Source organism: Mauremys reevesii, linkage group 2 (genome assembly GCF_016161935.1).
Source record: "Mauremys reevesii isolate NIE-2019 linkage group 2, ASM1616193v1, whole genome shotgun sequence".
In the NCBI taxonomy this organism is placed as follows: domain Eukaryota; kingdom Metazoa; phylum Chordata; order Testudines; family Geoemydidae; genus Mauremys; species Mauremys reevesii.
In genome coordinates, this window is record NC_052624.1 from 242,118,994 (window position 1) to 242,146,820 (window position 27,827).

Below are 27,827 nucleotides of genomic sequence, written 5' to 3' on the forward strand. Positions count from 1 at the left end.
CTCTGGAAACCCTCAGAATGATTTATGGGGGGATAGTTTGTATAAATTTCCACAGGCATCCCTGGATATATAGGCATCCATAACTGAGTGACATTGTCAATGAATTCAGTTCTTAGAAGTCAGTTCAGAAAGATACTTTCAATGGTAACATGGATGCTCTTTAGCAGTGGTCCCCAAACATTTCAGGATCGTGCCCCCCCGTCCCTCTCCGTGCATGCCCCTCCCTTCCCCAGCCAGGGTTGGGAGAGGGGCTGTGGCTCTGGGGGGAGCACATGGACAGGGGCAAGGGGCCAGGAGTAAAGCTGGGTGGCGCTCCCTCCCCACCTCCTGTGGGAACTGCCCCAGCCCCAGAGTCTCTTTCCCTCCCCACCCTCACCCCAAACAGTCCTCCCTGGGGACCTCTGCTTTTGAGAGTAACCCCAAAATATTATCATTTAATATTTATTTATGGTGGGCCCACATTGTGCTAGGCATCTTCCAGACATTCAAAAAGGGATGATTCCTACCCTGAGGAGCTCAAAGTCTAAGGGCAGGTAGGCAAATAGAAGTTATGGGAAGGAAGCAAAAAATGGGGATTTTATGTTTGTCAGCTAGATTCAGTATAGGCAGTGCCACAGATGTAGCTCTTTAAGAAGAACTAACATGGACAGTGTAGGGGGCTTGCAGATGAAATCAGGGAGGTTTTACTAAGCATAAAGGGCTATGTAGAAAAAGGCATGGAAGTGCCTCTATAAATACGTCTACACTGCACACTTTTTATGGCTGTGTGTAGAGTATGTACATGACTAGCCCCCCTAGCATAGATATAAACATAGGTCCTGGAATTAAGGGTATGGACGGTGCTGCTACACCCCCTGGCTTGAAGTGGTTTCCATTATATACAGGGTTTAACAGTTTGGTTCAATGGCTCTCAGCACCCCCACTACAGAAATTGGTCCAGCACTCCTGGGTATAAATAGCAATGTAGATGGTGAGGCACAGCTTAGGCGACTATATAGTAAGACCATAAAAACAGCCATATTGGGTTAGACCAATGGTTCGTCTGGCCCAGTATCCTGTCTTCTAACAATAGCCAGTTCCAGATGCTTCATAGGGAATGAACAGAACAGGGCAATTAAGTGATCCATCCCCTGTCCAGTCCCAGTTTCTGGAAGTCAGAGCTTTAGGGACACCCAGAACATGGGGTTACATCACTGACCATTTTGGCTAATAGCCATTGATGGACCTATCCTCCCCGAATTTATCTAATTCATTTTTGAACCTAGTTATCCTTTTGGCCTTCACAACTTCTCTTGGCAATGAGTTCCACAGGTTGACTGTGCATTGTATGAAGAAGTACTTCCTTTGTTTTAAACCTGCTGCCTATTAATTTAATCAGATGGCCCCTAGTTCTTGTGTTATGTGAAACGGTAAATAACACTGCCATATTCACTTTCTCCAAACCAATCACGATTTTATAGGCCTTTATCATATCTCCCTCTTAGTCATCTCTTTTTTTTAAGCTGTGTAGTCCTAGTCTCTCTAATCTCTCCTCATATGGAAGCTGTTCCATACCCCTAATCAATTTTGTTCCCCTTCTCAGTATTTTTTCAAATTCTAATGTATTGTTTTTGAGATGGGGTGGCCAGTATTGCACACAGTATTCAAGGTGTGAGTGCACCACAGATGTATATAGTGGCATTATGATATTTTATTATCTATCCCTTTCCTAATGGTTCCTAATGTTCAGTTAGCTTTTTCTGACTGCTGCTGCACATTGAGCATACATTTTCAGACAACTATCCACAATTACTCCAAGATCTTTCTTGATGGTAACAGATAATTTAGACCCCATCATTTTGTACATATGGTTGGGCTTATTTTTTCCAGTGTGCTTTACTTTGCACTTGTCACCACTGTAAAGACAGGCCTGAAACCTGTAGGTGTATACTTGGGTACATGCCCTACACAGCTCTCTACAGCCCAAGCTGTGCATCCCTTAACTACACTGCTGTTTTTAGCAATAAAGTGTCCACAGGGAAAAGCTTCATCAGTGGGAAAAGGATTTGGCAGTGGGGAGGCAACGGGGAAAGACTCCAGCAACTCCCTGCTGCAAGGTGAGGCTGTGGCAGTGGGGAAAGGCTTCTGCATCAGGAAGGCAGCAAGGAAAACCTCTGCTAGCTCCCCATGGGTGAAGCCTTCCCCCACTGCCTCCCCTGCCAGAGTCTTTCACTAACACATGTAGTTATACACCACAGTGTGGCCACAGCCAGCTGTTCACTGTGGCATGTAGTTACACATAACCTACATGCTGCTGACAGTGATTGTGTAGATGTAACCTATGAGAATTTGGACTAGACAAAACAGTTTTAAACTACCTGCCCATCTCACTCTCCAGCACTCTTTGAATCATCATTAGAACAAAACTTTCCTAAGGTATGGAACTGTTTATCCCTTCAGTTTCTAACTGGGATAAGAAGCTGAAATGGTAGAAATTTCAAAAGAAAGCCAGTACTCATGAAATTTCCAGCCCGATTTCTCAGACTCAGGTTTAAATATTTTGCCCACTCAAACTCCAGACCCTTTGAAATATAATTATTAGGGCTGTCAATCACAGTTAACTCACGCGATTAACTCAAAAACATTAATCAGGATTTAAAAAATTAATCGTAGTTAATCACACTTAGAACAATAGAATACCAATTGAAATGTATTAAATATTGTTGATGTTTTTCTACATTTTCAATATTGATTTCAGTTGCAACACAGAATACAAAGTGCACAGTGCTCACTTCATATTATTTTTATTACAAATATATGCACTGTAAAAATGATAAACAAAAAAGTAGTATTTTTTCAATTTATACAAGTATTGAAGTGCAATCTCTTTATCGTGAAAGTAAACAAATGCAGATTTTTTTGGTTGCATAACTGCACTCAAAAATAAAACAGTGTAAAACTTTAGAGCCTACAATTCCACTCAGTCCTACTTCTTATTCTGCCAATCGCTAAGACAAAGAAGTTTGTTTACATTGACAGGAGATACTGCTACTGCTTCTTATTTACAATGTCACCTGAAAGTGAGAACAGGACTTCACATGACACTTTTGTAGCTGATGTTGCAAGGTATTTACATGCTAGATATGATAAACATTCATGTGCCCCTTCATGCTTTGGCCACCATTGCAGAGGACATGCTTCCATGTTGATGATGCTCGTTTAAAGAAAAAAATGTGTTAATTAAATTTGTGACTGTACTCCTTGGGGGAGAATTATAAGTCTCCTGCTCTGTTTTACATGCATTCTGCATATATTTCATGTTATAGCAGTCTCGGATGACGACTCAGCATATGTTAGCTTTAAGAACACTTTCACAGCAGATTTGATAAAAAGCAAAGAAGATACCAATGTGAAATTTCTAAAAATAGCTACAGGACTTGGTCCAAAGTTTACGAATCTGAAGTGCCATCCAAAATCTGAGAGGGATGAGGTGTGGAACATGCTTTTAGAAGTCTTTAAAGAGCAACACTCTGATGTGGAAACTACAGAACCCAAACCACCAAAAAAGAAAATGAACCTTTTGCTAGTGGCATCTGACTCAGATGATGAAAATGAACATGCATCAGTCCGCACTGCTTTGGATCTTTATCAAGCAGAACCCATCATCAGCATGGACGCATGTCCTCTGGAATGGTGGTTAAAGCGTGAAGAGGCATATGAATCTTTAGCGCATCTGGCATGTAAATATCATGCAACACCAGCTACAAGAGTGCCGTGTGAATGCCTGTTCTCACTTTCAGGTGGCATTGTAAACAAGAAGCAGGCAGCATTATTCCTGCAAATTGTAACCAACCTTGTTTGTCTGAGTGATTGGCTGACCAAGAAGTAGGACTGAGTAGATTTGTAGGCTCTAAAGTTTTATACTGTTTTATTTTTGAATGCAGGGTTTTTTTAACATAATTCCACATTTGAAAGTTCCATTTTTATGATAAAGAGATTGCACTACAATACTTGTATGAGGTGAATTAAAAAATATTTTTTTTGTTTTTAACAGTGCAAATATTTGTAATAAATAAATATAAAGTGAGCACTCTACGCTTTGTAATCTGTGTTGTAATTGAAATTAATATATTTGAAAATGTAGTAAACATCCCAAAATATTTAAAATAAATGGTATTCTATTGTTTAACATCATGATTAATAGCAATTAATTTTTAATTGCTTGACAGCCCTAATAATTATTAAATAGACTGTTTCATAACTATTAACAAGATACCTTGTTGTTCTTTCTGAATATCACAATGGAGTGTGCTTAAAAATAAGAATGAATAGATTAAAATGAATGTTACAGGATAACATTTCCCAGAACAATACAGATTTAAAAGTAAATTTTAATCCTAATGTGAGGAAGTTATGCATGTAAATCTTTGCAAAACAGGAGAAAGATACATTCTCCAGTATACAGAGTACTTCTCTTTAAGTGGAAGATACAAAAAGTCTTAGGAACTTTACTCAATTCCTCTTTATTCCAGAAGCCAGTGCTCTTGGAGTTTCTTGAGCTGATTTCAGTGTGAAAAAATACACAAATAGTAAGGAGATGGTGCCTCTCTGTGAGAGTTTAGAGAGACTAACTTCTCCAGTTCCTGGGAGGGGGGTTCTTGATCCCCACTCCACCCCTTAGCCCAGGCCCACATCCTCGCCCTGCCTCTTCCTATCCTTCCCCCACCAATTCCTACCCTTCCCCCAGAGCATTCTGCAGGCCTCTGAACAGCTGATTGTGGTGGGCGGGAGGTACTGGGAGGGAGGGGGAGGAGCTGATCCATGGGGCTGCCGGTAGGTGCTGTGCACCCACTATTTTTATTCCTGTGGAATAGTATGACATGAGGCCCTTCCTTTTCTCCTTGGGCTGTGTCAAGGTTCCTTCCCCACTCTGAACTTTAGGGTACAGATGTGGGGGACCTGCATGAGAAGCTCTAAGCTCAATTAACAGCTTAGATCTGGTCTGGCTGCCACCACTCCCAAGCACTCCCTTCCCTGTGTAGCCTTGAGAGACTCCTCCACCAATTCCCTGGTGGATACTGATCCAAATCCCTTGGATCTTAAAACAAGGAGAATTTAACCATCCCCCTTCCTTTCCCCCCACCAATTCCTGGTGAGTCCAGATCCAATCCCCCTGGATCTTAAAACAAGGAAAAATCAATCAGGTTTTTAAAAAGAAGGCTTTTAATTAAAGAAAAGAAGGGTAAAAGAAAACCCTCTGGGAGAGATTAGCATACCAGCTACTCTCACAGACAACAGATTCCAAACACAGAGGATGTTCCCCTGGGCAATACCTTAGTTACCCCCAAAAAATACCCAAATACCCAATTTGATTCTTCCTCTAATTGCACAAGACAGGTTACAAAGAAATAAACATAAACCTATTTATTCCTTTCTAAAACTTACTACTCTGATAACAGGCTGGTTCCTTGATCTTTTTCACTCCGACTGAAACTGAAAACTGACTAAACAAAGGAAACTTCCCTCCTTCCTTTGGAAACATCTTGTTCCCCCATTGGTTCCTCTGGTCAGGTGTCAGCTAGGCTAGGTGAACTTCTTAACCCTTTACAGGTAAAAGAGTCATTAACCCTTAATTATCTGTTTATGACAGGCTGGCTTCCCATACTGGGTAAATCAGCCTTTGTGGAGCTACTATGTCCCCCTGCCCCATGCATGTGGGTCAGAAGGGGTGGGGGAAAGGTAGGAAAGGTAGGTAGTATGTTACCTCTTAACATACTAGCTAGTGCAGCTGCATTACACACCATTGGCTGTATGCTAAGATAGACGTAGGACTGGCACAGGATACACCCCACTAGAGCTGGGGGAAACCAGGAGGCATATTGTGACTCTGAGTTTTATCTTCTTCCCATTCTGCTCCCAGGGCAGTAGCAGAGCCACAACTCTCTACAGAATTAGCAGTGCTTAGAGCAAACTCAGCTAAAAGCAAAGGCTCATGTTTGCCAGGAATAGCTTAAGCATATAAAATAGGAAGCAGCCTTGGCTTAGTACAGCTAAGACTTCTGTAGAAATCGGTGTCTATATAACTTTCTGATACAGATAACCTAAACCACCCACTCTTCTCTCTTGTTTCACTGTAATTTACTGGCCACATGGTTCTTTTACACTATGAATCACTCCCAACTGTAATTAGAAGCCTTGGCTATTCTTTCCTTTAAAAAAATAGTCTGCTCACTTTTACAGTGTTAACACACAAATTTAATAAAGCATGTGTTCTGCAAAATAGAGCCAAATTAATATTAAATGCTTATTCCTGGAAAATATGTTTGCTCATTAAATTTGACAGTCATTGCTTATGTGGTAAATGCTATGAGTGCCAAGAATACTTTTGGCACTGGTTGCCAGGTACAGGCCCATTATTTTAATTGCCTTTCACCTATAATCAATATTGGCTGCTTTCAATTCAACTAGATGCATAGATAAGCACTACCAAAATGGGCTTATTCTATTGCACTTTATATTCTGATTTAATGTCTGGAAGATACAGCAAAACATATCATCACAGAACCCTTTCTATAATCAAAAGTGTACATGATGCTTAGGGAACATTTCAAAATATAAACAAAAACATCTGTCTGTTTCACTACAGTAATTTGGCATGGCCATTTAAGGCCAAATTCTATTCTCATCTACCAGGATGTAAATCTGGAGTGACTGCAGTGAAGTCACTCCAGATTTTCACCATTGCAGATGAGAGCAAAATATGACCCTTAGGGCTAGACTGTATGACCTTCATGCTGGGGGCTGTTAGTCACATAGGTTATCCCGCTGAAGTCATGGGACAGCTCCTGTGAGTAGCTACTCATTAATACAATGAGGAGTCTGGTGACACCTTAAAGACTAACAGATTTATTTGGGCATAAGCTTTCTTGGGTAAAACACCCACTTTTTCAGATGCATGGAGTGAAAAATTACAGAAACAGGCATAAATATATATTGGCACATGAAGAGAAGGGAGTTACCTTACAAGTGGAGAACCAATGTGGAAGGCCAATTTAGTTAGGGTGAATGTGGTACACTCCCAATGAGGAGGTGTCAATACCAATACTCACTAATGTGAGTCAAGATCATACAACCTAGCCCTTAGCATACCTCTCAGCATGTCAAGGCCTAAATGTGGGACCCAGTGTGTGACAACAACCCAAGTGAGGGGGACACAAAAGTATACATGCAGGAAACTTTAAATACTATGGGATTCATCTAATTAATGAATTAGAGGATTGGGCCCACATGGCTTCCAGCATGTCCCATTGGCCTGGAGCAGCCAGTGGGAGCCACAATCAGCCGGACCTGCAGACGCAGCAGGTAAACAAACCGGCCCACCCCGCTGGGGCTTTCTCTACACAAGTGGCATCCCAAGTTTGGGAAACACTGCACTAGTAGGGTGGTGAAGAACTGGAATGGGTTACCTAAGGAGGTGGTGGAATCTCCTTCCTTAGAGGTTTTTAAGGTCAAGCTTGACAAAGCCCTGGCTGGGATGATTTAGTTGGGAATTGGTCCTGCTTTGAGCAGGGGGTTGGACGAGATGACCTCCTAAGGTCCCTTCCAACCCTGATATTCTATGATTAATGGAAGTGACTCTTTCTGTAACCTCAGTTCCATGCATCCAAGACACTATGGAAAGATTGCAGAGTCTCATTGGTCCCTCTGACCCAGGGCTTTGGAGTGGAGCCCAGAGCTGGAGCATGGACCAGTAGGTTTCTGCCCGGAGCTGGAGAGGAGCCGGAGTGGAGCAATTAAAAAATTCAATTGCTCCAAATCCCTGCTCTGACCACTACTCCATGCTGCTCATCCATGTGGGTACTCATGGTACTGCTAGTTATGACCCTGAACAGATCAGCAGTGACTACAGGGCTCTGTGAATGAGAGTGAAGGAATCAGGGGAGCAGGTTGCATTCTCATCCATCCACTCAGATGAAGCCCAGGCTGGGGGACACAGATCCTGGAAATGTATGCATGGCTGTTCACATGATGTTGAAAGGAGGAATAGCTTGTTCTGGAAGGACAGGTGGGAAAAAGAATGAGGTTGCATTATACATAGGATTGGATTTTGGTTGGTAAATGTCAGTAAAAATTGATTTCACCATATACAAAACTACAAACAAAAAGATGTTTCCATCAATAGTAATAGAAATTTACAGATAGACAAAGGAAGGAAAATGCTATTTGAGAACATATTAAAATTTGATTAAAGGATGTTTACTGTGTATATTTTGACAAGTGATGTTGACAATTTGCGTTTTAATAGTTATAAAGCTTTAACTTTTTGAATCTCAAGGTCTACTGTTATTAAATAATTTCACGCCTTCCCCATAATTTCCCACAATTGTGATATTTAAATCAATAAAATCAGAAAAACCTTGTGCTTATCACTATATTTCTATTTGTAATGATATTGTTTTCTATGATATTGATATATTTCTATGATATTGTTTTCTAGTTCTTTAATCACTCTCGTGGCTCTTCTCTGAATCTTCTCCAATTTAACAAATTATCCAATTTATTTCTTTCAAAAACAAATAATGGAAATTTCCAAAACATAAGACCTAGTAGTAATGAGGACATTAACTACTCAAATAACTGTTGGAAAAATAATACAGCAAAAAACAACATGTCCAGTAAATTTCTGGAAGCTATTGAGGAGAACATTTTGTTTAAAAAAAATGGAGGAAGTAACCAGGGGGGACAGCTATTTTGGACTTGATTCTGACTAACAGATAGGAATCAGTTGTGAATCTGAAGGTTGAAAGCAACGTGGTTGAAAGAGAACATGAAATGATAGATTTCTTGATTTTAAGGAAAGGAAAGAGTATGTAGCCTTTATTTTAATTGAAGTAATTGATAGTTCTATGGTAAATTACAGTGAGTCCAGCTCCTGTTGCTACAGTTCAAAGATAATTAGGGTGGGAATCACCCCTAGAGCTGGAGGCTCTAGAACTTCATGAAGAATGAGGACAGTAACCCCAAACATAGTTACAATACAAACAAGATTTTTTATTTGTATGTTACACATACACAAAACTTAAGAGAGTCTATGCACTGGCCAATGCAATATCCATATTCACATACCAAAAGATTTAATAAAGTTGCATGGATCATCGATAGAGCAGTGGTTTGTGCTGGTGCCTTCCCAATGAGATCTTCCCTCAGGGTCTTCCCACTCTAGCTCAAACAGGGAATCTCTTATTTTTCTGACCATGCCTAACACCTTATGTATAAGCATGAGGGTTCCAACCTGCCTTTTCCTAATCTGTACTTCCACACCCCATAAATTTTGAGGTGCCCAGCTTTTCATAATTATCTTTTTCTTATTAGCATCTTATTTACATCAACCTGTTTCCAGGGTAACCTGTGGCTGGAACAGAACTTTATATGATGTTATAATCAGGTGTCTTGCAGTCTGGGCATAGGGTTATTCTTTGGTCACCCACTTAGCCAAGTAGGCTAAAGTTTGACCTAAGCTGAAATCTTATAGGCCTCACCCTGTAGGCTTTGCATTGCAGTCATGCTTTACTTATATACCTAATACACATTCATCACTCCTAAATATGTGTCAGTCTTCTACTTCTATAGTCCTATCTTACTTCTATCTATACCTATAACTTAAATATCTTTAGCACGCATTGGCTACATATGAAATAACATCTGAGTTAACCATAACAATAGACAACACAATGATAAATGAATGCTAAAATTAACTAGTCTATAAGTGAGAGCAGCAGAATAAAGACAATGGAGTAAAAAAAAAAGAGAGAGAGATTTAAACGTAGAACTGGTAGGTGAGGTCCCATGGGGAGAAAACATAAGGGAAAAAGTCATTCAGGAGAGATGGCAGTTTCTCAAAGGGACAATATTAAGGTACAAGAGTAAACTATCCCAATGCAAAAGAAAGATAAGAACAATAGTAGGAGGCCAATATGACCTCATCAGGATCTCTTTCATGACCTGAAATATTAATAAGGAATCCTACAAAATGTAGACAAATAGCTCAGGATGAATACAAAAAGGAAAGTACAAGCATGCAGGGACAAAATCAGAAAGGTAAAGGCATAAAATGAGTTACACCTAGCAAGGAACATAAAGGCAATAAAAGGAGTTCTAGGAGCAAAAAAAAAAAAAAGATGACTGAAAATGTAAGAAAGCTCAGGTGTTCAATGCCCATTTTGCTTTTCCCTAAAAGTAAATGGTGACTAGATTAATGCAATTAATATTAACAAGAGGAAAAGAGTTCAAACCAAAGTAATGAAAGAACAACACATAGAGTATTTAAATAAGTTAGATATATTCAAGTTAGAAGGGCCTGATGAAATTCACCATAAGGTATTTTCAGGACTAGCTGAAGCAATTTTCGGCACCATTAATGATTATCTGTAAAAACTCTTGGAGGGCAGGTGAGGTCCCAGAGAACTACAGAAGGGCAAACATACTACCTATCTCTAAAGCGGAGGGGCGGGGGAGAGGAGCCAGGAATTATAGATCAGTCAGCCTAAATTTCATACCTGAAAAGATACTGGAGCAAATTATTAAATCATTGATTTGTAATCACCAAGAGGATAATATGGTTTTAAAGAATAGCCAGCATGGATTTGTCAAGAACAAATCATGCAAAACTAACCTAATTTCCTTCTTTGACACAGTTACTGGCTTAGTGGATAGGGGAAGCTATAGATGTTATATATCTTGATTTTTGTAAGGCTTTTGATGCAGTCCCACATGACATTCTCATAAGAAAACTAGGGAAATGTGGTCTGGATTAAATAAACTGTAAAGTGAGTTCACAATGTGGTTTGCTGTCAGATTAGGAGGACACATCTAGTGTGGTTCTGCAGGACTCTGTCCAGAGTCTGGTCCCAGTCAATATTTTCATTAATGATTCTGACAACAAAATGGAGAGTATGCTTATAAAATAGCAGGTAATACCAAGCTGGGAGGAATGGCTAGCACTAAGGAGGCCAAGATTAGAATTCAAAACAACTGTGACAAATTGGAATCAACAAGATGAAATTCAATAAAGACAAGTGCAAAGTGCTACACTTGGGAAGGAAAAAATTAAATGCCCAAATGCAAAATGGGAAATAACTGGCTAGGCAGTAGTACTACAGAAAAGGATCTGAGCACTATTGTAGATCACAAATTGAATATGAGGCAACAATGATATTAAATTGCAAAAAAGCTAATATCTTCTTGGGGAATATGAACAAGAGGGTTGTCTGTAAGACACAGGAGGAACAGTCCCACTCTATTCAGCACTGGTGAGGCTTCAGCTGGAATACTGTATCTAGTTCTGGATGCCACACTTTAAGAAAGATATGGACAAATTGGAGAGAGTCTAGTGGCTCTAGCACAACAAGAATTATAAAGGGTTTAGAAAACCTGACATATAAGGAACGGTTAAAAAAATGGGCATGTTTTGTCTTGAGAAAAGAAAATGGGGGGAAGGAACCCAGTAACAGTTTTCCAATATGTTAAGGGCTGTTCTAAAGAGGATGGCGATCAATGTTCTCCATGTCCGCTGAAGGCAGGGCAAGAAGTAAGGTAAGGGGCTTAATCAGCAGCAAGGAACATTTAGGTTAGATAATAGGGAAAACTTTCTAACTATAAGGATAGATAAACACTGAGGCTTCCAAATAAGGTTGTCGAATCCTCATCCTTGGAAGTTTTTAAGAACAGGTTAGACAAACACCTGACAGGGATGGTCTAGGTATACTTGGTCTTACCTCAATGCAGGGTGCTGCACTAGATGACCTCTCAAAGTCCCTTCCAGCCCTATATTTCTATGATTTTTGCCTTTCTGATGTATACAATGTTCAACTGTAAAACCTAGGGGACACCACATTTGTGTGTGATGTAGGTAACTTTGGCCTGAAACGATATTTAAGTGATGCCTCCTGAAATGAGGGTCATTTGAGAGGTATGGCCCTGAATTATTAAGTGTGTAACTCTGTACCCAGCTCTTAGTTATGCCTAAAATAGGAAAGTCAGGACAGAACCCTTCAAATCACCAACTGTTTATATACTGCAAAAGGGGTTAGGGAGATCCTTGGAGGTATAAACAAGGAAGTATTGAGTAGGACCAGGGAGGTTATATTACCTCTGTATTTGGCACTGGTGCTACCACTGCTGGAATATTGTGTCCAGTTCTGGTATCCACAACACAAGAAGGCTGTTGAAAAATTGGAGAGGGAGTAAGAAAAGAGCCACAAGAAACATGCTTTATAGTGATAGACTCAAAGAACTCAAATTGTTTAGCTTAACAAGGAGAGGGTTAAGGAATGACTTGATAGTTTATATGTACCTATATGAGAGCTAAAATTTGATAATGGATTCTTCATTCTATCAGATGTATAACATGATCCAATTGCTGGAAGCTGAAGCTAGATAAACTCAGACTGACAATAAGGCACAATCATTTAACTGTGACAGTGATTAACCAATGGAACAATTTACCAAGGGTTCTGGTGGATTCTTCCTCACTGGCCATTTGAAAATCAAGGTTGTATATTTTTTCTAAAAAAGATATACTCCAGTTCATACAGGTATTATTTCAGGAAGGTTTCATGGCTTGTGTTACATATGGTCACTTCTAGCCTTATCTATTAATCTATAAATTCCAGGACAACTGCTATAGCTGTTGCAATAAGATAAAATTCTGGCCCCATTGAAATTAATGGCAAGATTTCCATTAAGTTCATTGGTACCAGGATGTGACAGATATGGTAATTTCCTGCAATATATTTTGGAGTTCTTACTGTACTAAGTTTATGTATAATTGTGGGCCAGGGATTATATGTAATTCCATGCAGGAGGGTGAACACATGGAGCCCTCTAGGAAATAAGAACAGTGGGAGATGATTAGGCAAATTCACTCAGTTTTTAACACCTCTAGAGGCTCACATATGCTAATTCAGATTGAATTCTTCAGAGTCCAACAGACAAAGAAAGGACTTTTAGATAAATTGCCTGTGTTTAAACTGACTCTAGGCCTTCTTTCTGATCCAGCAAACAGACAGGACCTTCTGTCCAAGAGGGGCCCCCAGTCCTTCCTGGAAAGCTTGAAAGGATTTTGTCCTGTTGAGGCCCCATAAGGCTGATAAGTGACCTCTGGTAAGTTTTTAGCCTACATGTAGGACCATTTATAATTTTATATGTTTTCTCTGTAATGCTTTTATCTTAAGAATAAATATACTTGCTTATAAAGAGCGGTGCAGTAACTTGTAACTGCTGGCAAGTACACAGACAAAAATAAAGCACAGACACTGGCCTGCATAGGCAGTCTGGCTTGCTGGGAATATCAGGGTGTAGCCTGGAATACCCAGTCAGGAGGGAGAGAGATGTGTCTTTCCTAAGAGTGGTGATGGCGGAGAAGCTGGTAGCCTAGGTGCCCTTACTGGACCCTACAGAGGAGGAATACAGGTGTGTTGCTCTGAACTGTGACATATATTTCACTCTCAGAACTTTAAATGGTTCTTATGAGAAATTATACAAGGTGGATATTATTTTATTTTTATGATAGTGTGTGTGACCTCTTACAAACATTAGAAAATGTCCCTGTCCAAGAAATTTTCAATGGGTCTAGTTACTTGAAAAAAGTGAGCAGGATTTGTTACACAAAGTTACATGGTGGAGGAGGGAACACAGAATGAGTGGGTGCCAAAGCAAAAGCAGAGACACTTAAATGAAGGGGACAATCTTTTACTTCCTTTCTATTACCGATGAGTTGCTCTCACTGGGTAGTCTTATTTTAACTTAATGTTTGATGATTGCTTTCAAGAGATTAAGGTTTGTTCTTCTCCCATCCCCCAGGTATACATCACATATACATAAACACACACAGCCCACAGCCTCCTGCTAACTCTCCTTCAGCTTAGAGGAGGAAAATCAGCTCTTGCAGCTGACACAATATTGCTGCTTGGCCAGCTGGCAGAGTATAATTTTACATGGGAGAAGAGGCTCCCCAGAGATCAGAAGTCCATCTCCACACTGTAGCTGTATGAGTGAGCCAGCTCAATAATGTATGCGTATTAATAATACATGTCAATGAATCATTAAAAAAATGCTAAAACAATTGTTTTAAAATTTAAAGGAGTAATATTTATGTGCCATCAGTGAATGACTCTTGTTTATTTCAGCTATCAATATGTAGGGACTATAATAACAAAGATACAGACCCTCAGAGGGACAAAAATGGTATACTAATAATGAGTCCACACCACTAATTACCTGGGTGGAGGGGGGAAAATAGGCTGGATTCTCAATAAAAGAGTTGGAATATGTAGTAAAATGGCAGTTTCAAGAATGTTAGAGCCATCATTTTTATGAGTGCAACTCCCATAGAAATATGAAATTTAGAAAATTCCAATGGAACAAACAGAGACTAGGCAAAAACAAAAGCAAGCAGCATCGACTGGACTGTCGCCTAGTTACAGGATACCCACCGAATGGTTTATTTGTAAGTTGGAGCTGATTTGTTATGTCAGGCAATATTATGCTGAATATAATGACATTACTATGTCCTGTAGTTCTTTATATATCTCCCTAGACTTTTGAATTCTTCCCCATACACCAAGCATCATAGATACAGCAAAGTGCCATTATATACATTTACAATACCATATGATATTTGGTCAGAGTTTAAGCCAGAAGGGACCACCAAATCATACTCTGTTGTTGACTGTTATCACATGCAATAGAATATATATGTGTTAGCCATATCACAACATGATAGCAACTAATATAACCAGCTGTATGCTCTTGTGTAACATTAATGTTTTCAAATACTACCCCTTTGGGCATCTTAGAAATCTAAAACATTTTTTTACACAGTGTATTTCAACACAAAAACAAGTCATTTGTGGTCTGAGGAAATAGCAACCTAAATAGGTATCTATCAGTCCATATATTAAACTGTTACTAGTAATAAACTCCTAGTCTGATCACCGTGTAAGTTAACAGTACAGCCAAATACCCAAACTTTGAAGATTTAAGCTTTCTGGAGAATTGTGATCACTTCCCAAAGGCATCAGCTGTGCAGTTCAGACAGACAAAAAGCTGAGAACACATCCTGTTTGCAGTAGCAATTTTTGGTATGTATACATTGCAACAAAAAAAAAATTCACAATGATTATGAAGACCAGTATAACACAGGCTTTGATTAGAGACTTTATGTGACACTCTGACAAACTACTGTGTAGATACCACACCCAGCAGACAGCTGTAACAAGTATGCATACGTGTGGCTCTGCCAGTTGGTACCAAGCAATCCTTGGGTCACAGCTAGGTTTCTTTTATTTTATTGGGCTTCACGCAAAGCCCTACATTCAACTCAACGGCATGTTTCTGCTTATCTGCAACACAATCTACTGCAGGATTTTTTTAAAAAATGGAACTTTACATTCTTAAATTATTTGAAATACAGCTTTGACATTTCTGTACATATTAAAACGCTTTCTACCAAAATAATGACAACTGTTATATACAGTATGTAGTCCTCAGTTGAGTAAAAGGTTGTAATCCAACTCAGGGGTTTAATAGACTTCATAAAACATGAAAGCCCAGCTTAGCACAGCCCTGTGAGTGAATTAATTAAAAATTATACTCAGTTCAATCTTACTTTTTATGACAGTGCACATAATGCTGACCATATGTATAGTTTTTCACACCTGTAGCAGCTGATCTGATTGTAGGGACAAGAAACTATCTAACTTTCCAAATATTTGTACAGTATAACAGTTTGTAAATACACAATGACAGTGTTATTTCTACAGGACACCTGTCTTAGATGATGCAGAGTGAAAGAGGTAGAGGGACATACTGAGTGATAATATAGCACTGTGTTTCAGAAGTCTGGCTACGGGATCCTGAACAGACTAGTAACCAGAGGTGGGTCCATTGCCAATATTGGACTGGCTTCTGATGCCTGTTTCTGGTCTCTGCTAGGGATCGATCTGGGTGCATTTGACATTCATTTTCAGATCTAGATTTTGTAGGGGGAAAGGGAGAAATCAGACACAGATCTATTTTATTATTTGGACTTGGAAATAGCATGATTGTAAAAGCATTATTAATTTAATGAAGCTAAAAAAGAAAATAAATAGTGCAGCATGGGCAGGGCTGGTGCAAGGAAGTTTCGCGCCCTAGGTGAAACTTCCACCTTGCGCCACCCCCCACGGCAGCTAACCCCGCCCCACGGCAGCTAACCATTCCCCGCCTATCCCACCAGAGGAGCCCCCGCCCGGGAGCCCCCGCAGCAGCTAACCCCGCAGCAGCTAACCCCGCCCAGGAAGCCCCCCCTGTGGCAGCTAACACTGCCTGGGGAGACTTCACCCCCCCGCGGAAGCTAACCCCGCTCCAGGAGCCCCCCCGTCTGTGGCAGCTAACCACGCCTGGGGAGCCCGCCCCATCTCACCTCGGCTCCGCTTCCTCCGCTGAGCATGCTGGCGTCGCTCTAATTCTCCTCCCCTCCCAGGCTTGCGGAGCCGATTGGAGGAGTGTTAGAGCGGGGGCTATGTGCTCAGTGGAGGAGATCTGGAGTGGAGAGCGGTTCCCCTGTGCGCCCCCCCCCACCTCCGTTACTGCAGGCGGCCCTCCCTGCGCCCCAGCTCACCTCCACTCCACCTCCTCGCCTGAGCGGGCTTTTAGGCACCCTCAACCACTAGGCGCCCTAGGTGGCCGCCTAATTTGCCTAAGTGGTTGCACCGGCCCTGGGTCTTTAATGAATGTTAATCAAACCCAACAGTTTGGGAAATGTTAATTTCCATTGACTACATCAAACTTAGCTTATAGATGTGTATAGCCACTGGGTGGCAGCACATTACCCTCACCCTAACAAGCACACTGCAATGCTTCATCTCCCCCGACCCCTATTACCCCTATGTCTCAATCTTCCTTTTATTTGCTCCCTCTCCTAAAATCTGTCTTCTCTGCTCCCAGCAGCTGCCCAAGGCCAAGAAGACACAAACAATGCCAAAGAAAAATATCCATTACAATAGCTAGATTAGCCAAGTTTTGGTTTTGTAGAGCTCTCTTTGCATAAGCAGTACTATTCAGTCACCTGTACATGCCAATGGAGTGCAGCAGTCTGCAGTATGTTCAGGCCTGTTCTTTGTATGCATTTAGATACTCCAAACTTTAGACCTATTTAAATCCAAAAGTGAATTTTGTAATCCAGGCACACCCAGCTGAATTCCTTTCTCTAATCTTCATATATTCTCCCTCTCCTCTAGCTGATCACCCCACATCAGCCCAATCTACCAGTCTGCATTCCTGGAATAACAAATACATCTCAGCCATTCAGCCAGGATACTCAAATTCCACAGTGGAGTTCTGAATACCATGATATTTGTGTCATTTGTTATTCATATTCATATACAGTCCTAATTTCTTTATGGCCCCTAGGCATTTACATTACAACAGCGACAGCAATAAGCATCCAGCTCATAAGACCAACATCCCATTGCTGCTCTCAATCTGTAGAATCACAGTGCATTATGTAGCTTCTATAACAACATCTCCATTAATTAACACTAAATTACAATACAGCACCTATGTAAAGAGATGATGAATGCCATACAAATTCATTTTGATTACTGTTATTACACTGAATACAAAATGAAACCAGAATGATAGGACCTTTTAAGTGTTGGCAGCTGTTTTTGATCAATGTTTATGCTTTTTGATATAATTTAATGGGAGATCATATGTTAATATGCAGCTGGAGTAAACTACCTTTCAAACTCAACAAGCCTGAGAAGAATTTCCAGCTGACATAGCATCTACCAGAACTGTAATTACCAATCACCAGAGAATACATTTTAGAAAGCAAAATACCCAAACTAGAATTTATCCAAAACTATAAGCCTTAATCTGATACATTGTAAAAAAATAGAGAGAGAGGTTCCACTTTGTTTGTTTGATTTTTAATGGAACTGATTGTGCTATTTTATTCAATTGATTACAGTCAGCTTCATTCTCCTACTTCCTCACCTTGTGTGCATTATTTATACTACTCTATGCTCCAGATAGTCTATGTTGCCAGAATGGCCCAACAGGGACAGACAAACCCCTAGAAGGCCATAGAATAAGGGAAGGAATAAATTATACTGATTCGCTGTCAGTAAATCGAATTTTCTGATGAACAGTGTCACAGTTGTATTATATATAAACTTGGTGGGTCAGAGAAAAGGCCACATTTGAACCTAAAACAGAATCTAAGGTTTACAAGTAGCTGTTTGCTCTAGAAAGTCTTTTATTATCCTGCAAATCTTTCAAACGCTATAGATCTAAGACAGATGGTTAGAATTACCCAAAAATTTAAATCAAGAAAGTGTAATTCTTTGAACAAATGTTTTAAAAGGTTTAACATGATGACCCAAGTAATTCTAGGCCTGTCAGTCTGAATTGATCCTGGGCAAGATAATGGAGCTGCTGGTATGGCACTGGATTAATAAAGAATTAAAGGATTGTAATATAATTAATGCCAATCAAATGGGTTTATGGAAAATAGATCCCATCCAAGTAATTTGGTATCTTTTTTTGGTGAGATTACAATCTGGGTGCAAGCAAACAATATGTGTTTTAATATGGCTCAATATAAATGTATACATCTAGGAACAAAGAATGTAGGCCATACTTATGCAATGGGGGATTGTAACAGGGTGCTTTGCCCCATGGACTGGAGAGTCTGTGGCTAAAACAATCCTGATTACTGAATGAGCCCCACCTGAGTGGGATTAGGAAATTCCCTATAAAGGGCAGCAGGTGGCTGCAGTAAACTGAGGGATGTGTAGGAAACAGAAGCCTGAGAAGCAGTGGCATTTTGGACTTTCAACTCTGTCCGTATCTGGGAAAGGGGGCTGGAAACCCTCTGGTGGGAGAGAGAGACAGTGAACTTGGGTTGGGACCTGGAGGACCAGTGTATACTTGAGAGAATATATTTGACCCCCAGTGGGGAATGTTTTAATTTCCTTTGGACTGTCTTGAATTTGTTTCAGGAACCTTGTGAAGGAGAAAACAGGGATGGAGTGCAACAGCATGATCTCTGGCCGGAAAGGAGTGCTCATGTGGCTGCTGATCCTGCTAAAGGGTCTCTGTCTTGGGAGCAGAGACTCTCAAAGAGATTTGGGTTCTGGTGGATAATCAGCTGAACATGAGCTCCCAGTATGATACTATGGCCAAAGGGCTAATGCAATCCTAGGATCCATAAACAAGAATCTTGAGTAGGAGCAGTGAGGTTATTTTACCTATAAATTTGGCATTGGTGTGACTGCTGCTGTAATACTGTGTCCAGTTCTGATGCCCACAATTCAAGAAGGATGTTGATAATTTGGAGAAGGTTAAGAGAGGATCCATGAGAATGATTAAAGAATTAGAAAACATGCCTCGTAATGACTGAGCTCCTTATATCTATTGATTTAGCTTAACAAGGAGACAGTTAAGGGGTGACTTGATTATAGTCACTAAGTACTGGGGTGAACAGTCCAAAGCAGGTTGGAGCGCAGTTGTAGGGACAACTTTCTTTTCCTCCAGGCTTGAGGAACAAATGTTTAATAATGGGCTCTTCAATTTAGCAGAGAAATATTTAACATGATCCAATGGCTGGAAGTTGAAGCTAGACAAATTCAGACCGGAAATAAGGCATAAAATTTTAACAGTGAGAGTAATTAACCATTGAAACAACTTACCAAGGGTCATGGTGGATTCTCCATCACTGACCATTTTTAAATCAAGATTGGATGTTTTTCTAAAAGCCATGCTCTAGGAATTACTCTATGGCCTGTGTCATACAGGAGGTCAGACTAGATGATCATTGTGGTTCCTTCTGGCCTTAGAATCCATGAGTCATGACACACAGGTCTCAATTCCAGGTTCTCAGGATTCCTGGAGCTTTGTCACACTTCATCTGTCTACCCAATGGTTTATTGGCATCAGCTAGAACCAAGACTCCTTGAAACCCAGCTCAGATAGGAGGGTCCACCCCTGGGCCCTGATTGATGGAAAACCAGAGCTCTCAATTGCCCCACTCCCTCTACTGATGCCAGAGGGAGGAATAAGACGTTGTCTATATGGCTGGCTCCATCTTGATTTGGATTGTTCACCCACAGCTACCTGCTCCTTTCTCCTGCTCCTGACCTCTGTTTCCTAGAATTTGACACGTGGTTCCTGACCTCTGCTCTTGACTTTCTGGTTCTGACTCCTGGTTGGTGTGGGGACCCTAGTCCCCCTGTCCTATGCTAACCACTATGCCTTGCCACCTACATCCTATCCCTGACACTATGAAACCATGATCTGCTGTGGTAGAATATATTCTGCTACTGGTGGAAGAGTAAATTTATCTATCTTAGGTACTTTAACTGAAGTAAAATAAAAATCACATGGCCTGTTAAGGAGCCCCTATATAGAAGAAATGTTTTCAGTTTCTCTTTTCAAGAACAAAACAGGAAGTATGTTTGGGTTAAACATTATCCAAGAACTTTCATAAAAACTTACATGTATTGGGGGTGGGGGGGACAGGGAAACCAGCCCTGCAATAGCAAAGAGAAGAAGTGAATCACAGGAATCTCTTCTGTCACCAGGTAAAACCAAAAACTGAAAATACTAGAAACTTTTGAAAAATGCAGGACCTGGATATTATGGTAAGTTTAATATATTGCTATACTGATTTGAACTGCACTGGAGTAGACTGGATAACAAAGACCTTAAAGGATTTGTCCAGATCTCTGAAATGACTACTGAAAGTCAGAGCTATATTTACTCATTTTAACTGGAAGTGGTTATTAAAATACCTTGGAGAGGAATAAATTGGATAATTTTAGAAAATTCCTTAAGATATATTGTGTAGGACCAATAAAAGGAGAAGGTGTCTTCATACAGGCAATCTGGAAATAAAACTAAAAGTAAGTGAATCAGACCAGAGTGCATGAAGACCTGAAAATTGAAGGAAACTGCCAACCAACCAAAAAAAATCATATAACCACATAGCTTGCAACCTCTGTCATTTGTGTAGCTCATCTGCCCGCCCTCCAGTGGTGAGTACTGACATATGCAAATTGTAACCGACTCACAGAATAGAATTAATATTTAATGGTTAGACCATGACATTACAATCTACCCACTGTAAGGGCAGCTCACTATTGCACTGTCCCTAGAACATCTCAGAAGGGTTTTGACTCAAGGAATCACAATTTCCTTCCCAATCTCCCCAGTGCTCCAGGAAGGAAGTATACTGCAGCCGCTCTATATCTGGCATAGCTACATCAGTGGATGTTGTGGGGGTGGGTGAAGCCCAGGTCCTGTTCTCTTAGTCACTTGCACAGGGTTGAGACATAGCAGTTCCATGGAAACTGATTGTCATCCCATGCTGCTGCCTGCCCTGGTGTTAACAGGTTACCCAGGCTAGGATTTGGCCGATCGCACCCACTTGTTAAAGTCAGCTAGCACTGTGTATCTGGACCAGGTTATGGAAATCCTAATGAATGTTCTAATTCTTGTGCATCATTAGAAATTCTTTAAAATTCTTCCAAAAGTGAACCTTGAACAGGAATTGGCCTAATTAAGCAACCTTATTTGAAGAGACCTCTTCAAAGTAGCCTGAAATATTGAGTGTGATTCTGCTCTGTCTTTATCAGAAGATAAAACTCAATATAACAGCAGTTTATCATGGTTCATTGAGTGAATATTTAAGACAGATTTCATTCTGAACAGGGTACAGTTCAGATTTCAGCTTAGGTGAGCTTATGTCTTATAGTGTATAGAACCGAATGAAGTTAATCAATGTAACCATGGAAAAGGAAGAAGTGAGTGTCACTTCTACTCTGCGTGAGAATCCATTTTCTCAAAAACTGGTCTCAGCACCAAATGCTAATAACTGGCAAGCATTCAGTGGAACTACCATGCACTGCTACCTCTACCTAGGTTTCTACTGATTATTCCTTTTTGTATCAGAGTAGTAGTGTAAATGATTTTTTCTAAAACAATATAAAAGCAAAAAGTTTTCTTTAAACTCTGTGGTATTGTGAGCTGTATGATGGATGTCTTACCTTCCTAGCGGATGTAACTAATGTCTCTAGTGCAATGAGGGAGAGAGGTCTGAACAGAAATACAAGCCTGGGGCAGAGGAGAAGAGAATGGTGAAGCTATGGAATGGTGTAGAAGCCTTTCCTGGCCTATGTGGAATGGTCTTCAGGCTTTATATTTTTCTAACAAGAAAAGCATTCACAAACTTAGTTTCTGTGACTGTGATTGTCTTTTTTGTGTGTGGGGGGGAAGCTGGGAGTGGTTAAAATGTAACTACTGTGTACTATCTAGCACCCATGCAGCCTAAATACCAGAATTTTCCTCAGCTTTTAAAATAATTTTTATACATTTTGATAAATCGGACATAAGCAAAGGCCATTCTGGAATTTAAAGACATGTATTCCTTCAAGTTTCACAAAACCATCCCCAGCAAGGCCATGGCCTAGAACACACAGTTACAGAGCTATTCCTTGAGAAGTACTACAACAAACCCATTGCTATTTGCATGTATTTAGCTTCAGTGGTTGAAAAATAGCATGTAACAGAGGAGAGGCTGTGAAAAATGGAAGGGATGAATTTCAGGTTTCAAGGAGTTTCAAGGGATACAGAAACAGAAGCTATTTAGAGAGTGGAGATCAGGATTGTGTCTTTCAGGCCAGATTGCCACAAAGTCTAGATGTGTTGATGGAATAAAAGAATTTATAACTATGAATTCCTTGTTGCAAGCTGACAGCATGCTACGTTGCGGTAGGAGGTGCAGTTACTAAAAATCTCTTCAGTCCAGTGCAGACAAGAATATCAGATGAATAATCTGTATCTGAAGTCTGTCCCAAAAACTGAAGAAATGTTTGAGACATTTCACAGGTACCTGTGCTCATCTTTAGCCAAAATGTCAGAGACTTCAGCAATGAAAGTGCACACAAAATGAAGGTTTTGTGGTCATAACCATTCAGCCTGTGATATGCATCCAGCAAAATATGCAAAGGCATGAAGGAGGCGGCAACCTGTTTGGTTGAAGTGTATGTATTTCATACCAATGGTTACTGCATACACTTCTCTTTGACATAGCGTAAAATCTCCCATTGCTACAGAGTAGTCTTAAATTGTGCATTTTCCTTTGCTAAACTTGTCATCTGCACAAAATTCTCAATACTCATAGACCCATCCAGCTGCTTTAGTCTGATGACATCACTTTGGCACCAGCCTTTTGTTAAATTATGGCCATCGCCAGCCTCGTGTGAAAAACAGGTGTTTCTCAAGTGGACAGTCCAATCAGAATGGAAGCAGCTTTCAGCTCACCTGGTTTTCCAAATCTGTGGGAGTCAGGGTAAACCACATATTTACTTTGAATACCATCAATATATTTCAAATCATATGGAAATAGCTTTTTAAGTGTTAGGACACCCCCAATGAATCTGACAGTGCTTATTTCACAATAGCAGGGTACAGCACTCCATTACCTGAGCAGCATAATCCCAGGACCACAGTTAATGTCGATAAAAATGGGGGGAGAGGGGAGTGAAATGTTCCTGTTTCTTAACTTTATTGCAAGATAGTACATTTGAATAATGGTTTTAATTAACTGAAGCAAGCTTAATTAAGATTGGGCTGCTTCAGGGAAGACAAAGCACTATAACTGGCTTTTTAAATGTTTTCTCTTCCCACAAGAAAGGAATCATTATGGAATTAGGAATGAGTGTTAACTATGCAACACTACAAAGTCTTCCTGTGCATCTCATGCCAATCCAGTCCCACCTTCCCCTAGTTTTACTTTTACAATTGCCGTAACAACTGGCATTTAACAGAGGGAGGCTGCAGTCTCCAGGTTAAAGATAAATGCTTTCCCTAAAAATAAAAGCTCAGTGGCTCCCTACTATTACTGTGTGACTGAAATATGTACATCCATATGCTGTATTTTAACTGTGCTGCTCCCACTGTTGTTGTTGTTCTCCCTTGTAAAATATTAGACATCTTTTCTCCAAAGACATTGTTCCAGCCTAAAATATTTTTCTTTCAAAAAGTGATCTAGTCACAGAAGAAAAATGTGGTTATTGTTTTTTATTTTAAAATATGGATGGAGTATCCTCTGCAAGGAAGAGGGTTTCGGACAGGTACAATAATTGTGAGTGTCAATGATCTAGAAAAATTCCTTGAAGGGAAGACATTCAAGGTCAACCTCTGTGAAGGAAGCCCTTGGCAGCTCCACCTCTGCAGGTGGCAAGAAGAGAGCCAAGGTTGGAGTGTCGGGTGGATGTAGTACAGGCAAGAGGCAAGAATCCTCTTGAGGCAAGTTGCCAAGGAATCTGCAAGTTCAGGGAGTGAAAAATCCTCCCAGGTTGAGGAGTAGGCTGGAACTTGAATGTGTAAATAGATTGTATTCATGATTTTCCACCATCTTGTTTGCACGTTGTTGTTATGCTTCTTCTTCCTGTTTGGATATAGTTTATCCTTCCCTATCCCCATCCTGTAGAGGGACGTTTTTCTAAATTTGTGTTCTATAATAAAACCTTGTGCCAAAATACATCGAGGGTGTTACCATTTACTAAAATAGAGTTACATCTGATATGAATTTGGTGCTTAATATGTATTTGGGGAAAAATTCATTTCTGTTAGTAACACATGGAGTGTACGAGAGCTATAACTTTGATTCTAAGTTGCTGGCTGGTAACGATAGTGTGAGATCAAAAGGGGAATGGAGGCTTGGAACTGGTTTTCTGAAGATTAAATTGTCTGTTTGTTAGCAATGCAGGATGTAAGTTTGAATTTTGACTGCTTAATTAGGTTAAAACTTAACAAGAGGATGTGAGAAAGGTAGTTTCAATATTGTCATACAATATATTATTTTAACTCTTAAAGAACTAGATATTCAGTGAAACATGAGAGAAACTTTATGAATTCAAAAATGACAACAAATCACCCAGTCAGTGTTTGCAGCTGTTATTGAACAACAGGAAAATCAATGAAGAAGCAGGAGGCCAACATTTTCAGAATAGGAACCTGAAGTTCCACTATTAGACCCCTACATAGGAGCCTAAGTAAATGTGCTGATTTTTCAGAAGTGCTAACAGGTCACATTAGGCAACAGTAGCCCCAAGCTCCTAACTCCTGAAAATCTTGGCCCAAACATCTCCGATAGATGATAATATTATGCGGGGGGGAAAAAGCTCCAGCAAAGACTGAACATGATTAATTTTGCTTGGTTTAATTCCCTTGGGTTATGTTGTGATAGCTTGTACCAATGTATATGCAAATTTATGGTGAAGTTCTGATTCTCATTCTTTGTTTCAATTATTTCATTATACATTAATCAGATTTATATTTTTGCATGATTAAAGAAACTTTGCACCCATTTTGCTTAACCTAGCATCTGAAAGTTCAAAAGGTGAAAAGCACTTCTCAGGGTGATTAAACAGTGAAATGGATTCCATTTTTAAAAATTAATTACAGTTGTCAAGTCTAGACCAAGGGCTGGAGGCACCCATCTTACTGAAAATTGTCATTTTGTGACAGTGGTAGCACAGTCCAGTGACACTGAAGGCTAGATTATTTTTGCTTACTTGCGTGCACAATTTTCTGACAATTTGAATTCAACATTTTAGAACACCCAATCACTTGGTAACCCGATATTCTGTGATCCTCCTCACCCACCACAACAAAGAACAGACCAACATTCCAGAATAAGCACTCTATTTTCCTAAGAGATGTTACCTCATCTTGTAGAGTCTTCACATTCACATCAGGATTGTTCTGTGACAGTGTCATAGCAGAAAGTGCACTGAAAAGAGGACACAAAGAAAGTGCATGGGGAATTCCATAAAGCGTTTTCTCCTCCTTCTCTGTCTACAAAACTAAAATGATATACCTTTGTCTATATTCCAGTAATTAGCATATTTATAAGGACTGTCTGCCTGGAAAAATAAAGTTCTCTGGCTTAGTGCTTGGGCAATTCCAACAACTTCTCACCTTCAGTTAATGGTCTCTGGGAAAAGCTCAAGGAGACATAACAGGGTTTATGCATATGAAACCCTGTGTGTACAGTTGCAAGATTTCCAAAAGTGACTAGTGTACCATGTTTTGGTGTCAGCTTGAGACACCTTAATGTGACTTGTTTTTCAGAGTGTGGGTGCTATGTACTTTCTAAAAATCAGCCCCCTACATAGTATCTCAAGTTGGACATGTGATTCTGGCAGATGAGGTGCCAGCTCATGCTGAAGCCCCTAGTTCTTACTGAACACTGACAAATGCACAGCTGGAAACCAGGATGGCTCACCTGCATGTTAGCATTGTTAACATAGATCTTAAGTTTACAGGAATGTATTTAGACTTGATGAAATGCTTGTAGGATGCTTCAAGTATTAATCTCACTTATATATCAATAGTAAAGAATAAAATTCTCAGACACATAGAAGAACATAAATTGTGGGGGGGGGAGTCAACATGGTTTCTGTAAAGGGAAATCATGTTTTACTAATATATTAGAGTTCTTTGAAGGGGTCGACAAACATGTGGACAAGGGGGATCCAGTCAACATAGTGTACTTAGATTTTCAGAAAGCCTTTGACAAGGTCCGTCACCAAAGTCTCTTATGTAAATTAAGTTGTCATAGGATAAGAGGGAAGGTCCTTTCATGGATTGAGAACTTATTAAAAGACAGAGAACAAAGGGTAGGAATAAATGATAAATTTTCAGAATGGAGAGGGGTAACTAGTGGTGTTCCCCAAGGGTCAGTCCTATTCAACTTATTCATAAATGATCTGGAGAAACGGGTAAACAGTGAGGTGCCAACATTTGTAGACAATACTAAACTGCTCAAGATAGTAAAAGCCAAAGCAGACTGTGAAGAACTTCAAAAAGATCTCACAAAACTAAGTGACTGGGCAACAAAATGGCAAATGAAATTTAATGTGGATTAATGTAAAGTAATGCACATTGGAAAAAATAACCCCAACTATACTTACAATATGATTGGGGCTAATTTAGCTACAACTAATGAGGAAAGGGATCTTGGAGTCGTCATGGATAGTTCTCTGAAGAGTGCAGCGGCAGTCAAAAAAGCAAACAGGATGTTAGGAATCATTAAAAAAGGGATAGAGAATAAGATGGAGAATATCTTATTGCCCTTATATAAATCCATGGTACACCCACATCTTGAATACTGCGTACAGATGTGGTCTCCTCATCTCAAAAAAAAATATGGCGGCAGAAAAGGTTCAGAGAAGGGCAACTAAAATGATCAGGGGTTTGGAATGGGTCCCATATGAGGAGAGATTAAAGAGGCTAGGACTTTTCAGCTTGGAAAAGAGGAGACTAAGGGGGGAATATGATAGAGGTATATAAAATCATGAGTGATGTGGAGAAAGTGAATAAGGAAAAGTTATTTAATTGTTCCCATAATATAAGAACTAAGGGCCACCAAATGAAATTAATGGGCAGCAGGTTTAAAACAAACAAAAGGAAGTTCTTCACACAGCGCACAGTCAATCTGTGGAACTCCTTGTCTGAGGAGGTTATGAAGGCTAGGACTATAGCAGGGTTTAAAAGAGAACTAGATACATTCATGGTGGTTAAGTCCATTAATGGCTATTAGCCAGGATGGATAAGGAATGGTGTCCCTAGCCTCTGTTTGTCAGAGGGTGGAGATGGATGGCAGGAGAGAGATCACTTGATCATTACCTATTAGGTTCACTCCGTCTGGGGCACTTGGCATTGGCCACTGTTGGCAGACAGGATACTGGGCTGAATGGACCTTTGGTCTGACCCACTATGGCCGTTCTTATGTT

At 40.1% G+C, this 27,827-nt stretch overlaps 3 long non-coding RNA genes across 3 annotated transcripts in view; 2 read left to right on the top strand and 1 right to left on the bottom strand.

Annotated features, from left to right (window-relative positions):
- LOC120396807 overlaps positions 1 to 14,059 on the top strand; it is a 36,680-nt gene extending 22,621 nt beyond the window's left edge. The window contains exons 2-3 of the long non-coding RNA XR_005593401.1: positions 13,036 to 13,140; positions 13,840 to 14,059. This is a non-coding gene — a long non-coding RNA (uncharacterized LOC120396807). The remainder of the gene's footprint in view (positions 1 to 13,035; positions 13,141 to 13,839) is intronic.
- A 1,244-nt stretch (positions 14,060 to 15,303) lies between these two features.
- LOC120396806 lies at positions 15,304 to 17,139 on the bottom strand. The gene is made up of 2 exons (XR_005593400.1): positions 17,087 to 17,139; positions 15,304 to 16,009 (listed from the first exon to the last, which is right to left on the bottom strand). It is a non-coding gene; the product is annotated as an uncharacterized LOC120396806 (long non-coding RNA).
- A 1,681-nt stretch (positions 17,140 to 18,820) lies between these two features.
- LOC120396808 lies at positions 18,821 to 25,711 on the top strand. The gene is made up of 3 exons (XR_005593402.1): positions 18,821 to 18,901; positions 20,607 to 20,666; positions 25,647 to 25,711. It is a non-coding gene; the product is annotated as an uncharacterized LOC120396808 (long non-coding RNA).
- Positions 25,712 to 27,827: the final 2,116 nt, after the last annotated feature.